The sequence below is a fragment of the Manis javanica genome, chromosome 3 (assembly GCF_040802235.1).
Source record: "Manis javanica isolate MJ-LG chromosome 3, MJ_LKY, whole genome shotgun sequence".
In the NCBI taxonomy this organism is placed as follows: domain Eukaryota; kingdom Metazoa; phylum Chordata; class Mammalia; order Pholidota; family Manidae; genus Manis; species Manis javanica.
The window spans coordinates 80,685,821-80,691,900 of NC_133158.1; the positions used below are offsets into that span (position 1 = coordinate 80,685,821).

The window sequence follows — 6,080 nt, forward strand, 5'->3', positions numbered from 1 at the left end:
GTTGTATTTGTTAAAAATCGTATCATTACCCCTTAATCAGTTAGTTAATAGTTTAATTATGCCTTGACACATTTGTGACCTCATGGATACTTATCCGGTTCACTGCTGCAGGAAACTGCTAGCTTAGATTTTGAAATATATTTTAGAAGACCACTCCTTCCTCATCTTCTTTGACTCATACACCATGAAGTTTTACTAATTTAATATTTTATGTACAAAGTGGTCTTTTTCTATTTTCTCAGTATTTCATGATTTTGAAAAGCATTTTATCAAGTGAAAATCAACAGGAGATATTTGTTTCACAATTTTATGAATATTATGAAATTTTCATCATAAATTTTTTCATAACATTTATTACTTCCTTATTTCATAGACTATAAGTGAATGGGTTTAATAAAGGAATGATTAAAGTATAAAAATAGTGTCAGGTATATCTTTATCTCTTTCTTTAACTGAATTTGGACAAATATGTACAAAGAGAAGTGAATCATAGAACACTGAGACAGAGAGAAGTGAGATGCACAAGTAGATAACTCTTTGCCTCTTCCCTCTTTGCATTTCATTTGGAAAATTGTGAAAAGGATCTAGAGATAAGAGATTAGGACTATAGTAATAGAGAAGTTTTGAATTGACCCTGAAAAGACAAATATCGTCAGTTCATTGATAAAAGGGTCAACACAGGAACATCTGTATAATGAAAGAACATCACAAAAGAAGTGATTGATTTGGTGAGACCCACAGAAAGTTAACCTAAACAGAAACCCTTCCTGAATCATGGAATGTACTTTTCCAGTTATGTAGGTCCCTGTGGTCATCTGAATGCAGTTTCTTTGACATCATGGTGTGGTACTGCAGTGGCCTACATATGGCCACATAGCGGTCATAGGCCATTGCAGCCAGGAGAAAGCAATCTGCACTTTCAGTAAGGCAGAGAAAATAAAATTGTGCTATGCATTCTTTGAGGGAAATCATTCTGTCCTTAGGAAAGAAGTTCTCTAACATCTTGGAGGTAATGGCACAACAACAACAGGAATCCATCAGCGCAAGTTTACCCAGAAAGATGTACATTGGCGTGTGAAGAGACGCTCAATATAAATTAAAGCCAACTGGCTGAGATTCCCCACCATTGTGATCAGATAGATGGTAACGAACACCAGGAGCAGAATGGTCTTCAGCTCTGGTGATCTGTAAATCTCATGAGGATAAATTCAGTTGTAGTAGAGAAGAAGTAGTTATCCTCATTCATATCCACCTTCTGTGTTGAGATAGAAATAATGGAGATATTTGATGCTAAGATAAATTGTATAATTTCACTCAAATTTTCTTTTTACAATAAAAGCTGCTTCAAGCCTCCCTTAATATCTTTGGGATGCAAGCACATAACTAGGGAGCATGTCAGCTTTATGATCTCAACTCTGTCACTCAGGATTCCTAAGAATATGTAGATAATTCCAGGGGGGATGCTTACAGTGGAAAAGGTTTGTTTTTTAATGTATGCATGTGTAATACAAATCTAGTTTACTCATATTTTGCTAAACATTGTCAAATAATGTAAGTGTTAGTTTTTGGATTAAAGATGCTTAAAATAAATTTCAAGTCAACTTTCCTAATACACATATATTTAATCTGAGCAGAAGTTTTCATATCCTCCCCCAGTAGACCTATTGTGGAAATAGTATGTAATACATATGTTAAAATTGCATTTTAGGAATTGCACGAATATCATTAAGTATTAAGGATAGGACTATTATCCTTTAGGGGAATTGCTTGAAAACGTAAGAAAATAAATGTCCACAGATTGTCAATTGCCTCATTCCTTTTCCTTGTGTCATAACCATGTCCATAAACATTGCCTCTGTTCTTGCCATTACCCATGTTGAATTTTGCCCATGTATCTGGATCTTTTCCCTCTTTTTGTAGATACATTACATACAATGCTACTAAGTAAAGTTTTAGCCAAGTGCCTGAACCACACTGATCTCCATGTTCTGAATCCTTGAGCACATGTTATGTACACAACCCAATTAAGAGTTGCTAGTGCATAATCTCCGTGGTGTTTTTTTCTCATGTGGGCCTGCACAATTTCTTACTATAACTGTAGATATTTGAGGTTAGCTGCAACTTCTTATTAGAGATGTGCAATGCTTTGGAGAAAAAGCAGTATTGATTGTAGTCCTAGCTCCACCCTGAGACCCGGTTGGGGCAACTTGTTTCCAGTATTCTGCCAATGATCCTTAGTGACCCTATTGGTTTCTGCAGATTGAGACAGTTAAGTGTGAAGAACATGCTACAAAATTCATCATTTTAGAAATTTAGGTGTGATTCTTTTTTATTTATTTATTTATTTATTTATTTATTTATTATTATTTTTTTAAATTTTTTTTGAGAGGGCATCTCATATTTATTGATCAAATGGTTGTTAACAACAATAAAATTCAGTATAGGGGGTTCCATGCTCAATGTACAATCATTAATCCATCTCAAGTCTAATTCTCGTCAGTCTCCAATCTTCTGAAGCATAACGAACAAGTTCTTACATGGTGAACGAATTCTTATGTAGTGAATAAATTCTTACATGGTGAACAGTACAAGGGCATTCATCACAGAAACTTTCGGTTCTGATCACGCATTATGACCTATAAACAATCAGGTCAAATATGAATATTCGTTTGATTTTTGTACTTGATTTATATGTGGATCCCACATTTCTCCCTTTATTATTATTATTTTTATTTTTAATAAAATGCTGAAGTGGTAGGTAGATGCAAGATAAAGGTAGAAAACATAGTTTAGTGCTGTAAGAGGGCAAATGTAGATGATCAGATGATCAGGTGTGTGCCTATGGACTAAGTATTAATCCAGGCTAGACAAGGGCAGCAAAACATCCACGGATGCAGAAGATTTCTCTCAAAACAGGGGAGGTGAGGTTCTGAGCCTCACCTCTGTTGATCCCCAAATTCTCACCTGATGGCCCCCCTGTGACTGTGCCTGTCTTAGGTTGTTCCTCCCTTGAGGAATCTTACCCATCTCTGGCTAACCAGTCAACTTCTGGGGCCATACAGGGAAATGTAAAGTTGGTAAGTGAGAGAGAAGCCATATTGTTTGAAAAGGTTAGCTTTTTACTTCTTTGCAGATTTATGCCCTGTGGCTTCTATGCCCAGCACTTGTCTCGAGGTACCTTTACCACCTGGAGGAATTATGATACTCAGTAAATTCGATATGAGGAACGAATTCTATTTAAGGGTTGTAATTAGGAAGAAAGAAGAAAAGCTACAGATGTAGCATATGGAAGGAAACATGGGAGGATCGATTATTTCTTTGACATATCTTCTTGTAGAGTACCTTAAGTATGTATAGGTTTTAAACTACTAACTAATTTGCACACACATATTAACATAATAGGAATACGGTGACATAAACAAAGCAAATCTATAATTACCATCCATCTCCAGTGAAGCCAAGAAAACCATTTAGGCACCCTAGGTATTTGTGAAAATTTGTCTATGATATGATGGATATTGTCCAACTGTACTTGAACAGTCTGAGAGAAATCAGACAAATTAAAGCAGCCCATTTCTGGGATCTGTTCACATCCCATATGTTCTTTTAACCGTAGGTAGTCTATAGTCATAAGATTTTGGAGTGCTACACCTTGCACCCCTCCCACCTCCTGGTTGAGTTCCAACAGTACAGATCCGGTCAAATTTGTTGTCTCACTGTATGCATCAGCCTAGAAATCTCCCTCCTCATTCCTATGGCAAGTCCAGGAGATGGTGGGCTGCATGCAGCCACAACCGCAGCATCATCCAGATCCCTGTGGAGGCTCTTTGATGATCATCCCCCGGCACAAGTCCTCCAGAGAGTGCTGATGCCGAAAGCTCCTCCTAATATCGTATCTTAGTTCATTTTCTGGGTATCCAATCTAGGCCTTGATCTTCTGCATAGAAACAAACAGACGCTTTGCCCACACTTTGACATGCCCTCTATACCACTGTGCAGAACTCATTGGAGGTCAGCACACAGAAACTGCTTTTTTTTTTTTTATTAAGAGAAAGGTATATTATCAGAAAAGAGTACCTCCATAGCTGATCATATGACACCCTTTAAGTGATCAACATTAAGGATATTTAAAGCATGCATTGATCTTTGATTTACCAATAGTTTTATCCTATCAAGGAGTAATCCCCCTTTTCTTTCTCTCTTTCTTTCTTTTTTTATTTTTTAATTTTTAATCTATACTTACATGAAGAACACTATGTTTACTATGCTCTCCCCTATATCAGGTCCCCCCTAACAACCACATTACGGTTACTGTCCATCAGCTTAGCAAAATGTTGTAGAGTCACTACTTGTTCTCTCTGTGTTGTGCAGCCCACCCTCCCCTTTCTCCCTCCCCCCATGTATGCTAATCTTAATACCCCCTTCTTCTCCCCCCCCTTATCCCTCCCTGCCCACCCATCCTCCCCAGTTCCTTTCCCTTTGGTACCTGTTAGTCCATTTTTGGGTTCTGTAATTCTGCTGCTGTTTTGTTCCTTCAGTTTTTCCTTTGTTCCTATACTCCTCAGATGAGTGAAATCATTTGGTATTTCTCTTTCTCCGCTTGGCTTATTTCACTGAGCATAATACTCTCCAGCTCCATCCATGTTGCTGCAAATGGTTGGATTTTTCCGCTTCTTATGGCTGAGTAGTATTCCATTGTGTATATGTACCACATCTTCTTTATCCATTCATCTACCGATGGACATTTAGGTTGCTTCCAATTCTTGGCTATTGTAAATAGTGCTGCAATAAACATAGGGGTGCATCTGTCTTTCTCAAACTTGATTGCTGTGTTCTTAGGGTAAATTCCTGGGAGTGGAATTCCTGGGTCAAATGGTAGGTCTGTTTTGAGCATTTTGATGAACCTCCATACTGCTTTCCACAATGGTTGAACTGATTTACATTCCCACCAGCAGTGTAGGAGGGTTCACCTTTCTCCACAGCCTCGCCAACATTTGTGGTTGTTTGTCTTTTGGATGGCAGCTATCCTTACTGGTGTGAGGTGATACCTCATTGTAGTTTTAATTTGCATTTCTCTGATAATTAGCGATGTGGAACATCTTTTCATGTGTCTCTTGGCCATCTGTATTTCTTTTTTAGAGAACTGTTCAGTTCCTCTGCCCATTTTTTAATTGGGGTATTTGTTTTTTGTTTGTTGAGGCGTGTGAGCTCTTTATATATTCTGGATGTCAAGCCTTTATCAGATCTGTCATTTTCAAATATATTCTCCCATACTGTAGGGTTCCTTTTTGTTCTATTGATGGTGTCTTTCGCTGTACAGAAGCTTTTCAGCTCAATGTAGTCCCACTTGCTCATTTTTGCTGTTGTTTTCCTTGCCCGGGGAGATATGTTCAAGAAGAGGTCACTCATGTTTATGTCTAAGAGGTTTTTGCCTATGTTTTTTTCCAAGAGTTTAATGGTTTCATGACTTACATTTAGGTCTTTGATCCATTTTGAGTTTACCTTTGTATATGGGGTTAGACAATGGTCCAGTTTCATTCTCCTACATGTAGCTGTCCAGTTTTGCCAGCATCATCTGTTAAAGACACTGTCATTTTGCCATTGTATGTCCATGGCTCCTTTATCAAATATTAATTGACCATATATGTTTGGGTTAATGTCTGGAGTCTCTAATCTGTTCCACTGGTCTGTGGCTCTGTTCTTGTGCCAGTACCAAATTGTCTTGATTACTATGGCTTTGTAGTAGAGTTTGAAGTTGGGGAGTGAGATCCCCCCTACTTTATTCTTCGTTTTCAGGATTGCTTTGGCTATTCGGGGTCTTTGGTGTTTCCATATGAATTTTTGAATTATTTGTTCCAATTCATTGAAGAATGTTGCTGGTAATTTGAGAGGGATTGCATCAAATCTGTATATTTCTTTGGGCAGGATGGCCATTTTGACAATATTAATTCTTCCTAGCCATGAGCATGGGATGAGTTTCCATTTATTAGTGTCCCCTTTAATTTCTCTTAAGAGTGACTTGTAGTTTTCAGAGTATGTCTTTCACTTCTTTGGTTAGGTTTATTCCTAGGTATTTTATT

At 37.6% G+C, this 6,080-nt stretch overlaps 1 pseudogene; it reads right to left on the bottom strand.

Annotated features, from left to right (window-relative positions):
- Positions 1-316: 316 nt before the first annotated feature.
- Positions 317-1,246, bottom strand: LOC118969757 (olfactory receptor 5K3-like; annotated as a pseudogene).
- Positions 1,247-6,080: the final 4,834 nt, after the last annotated feature.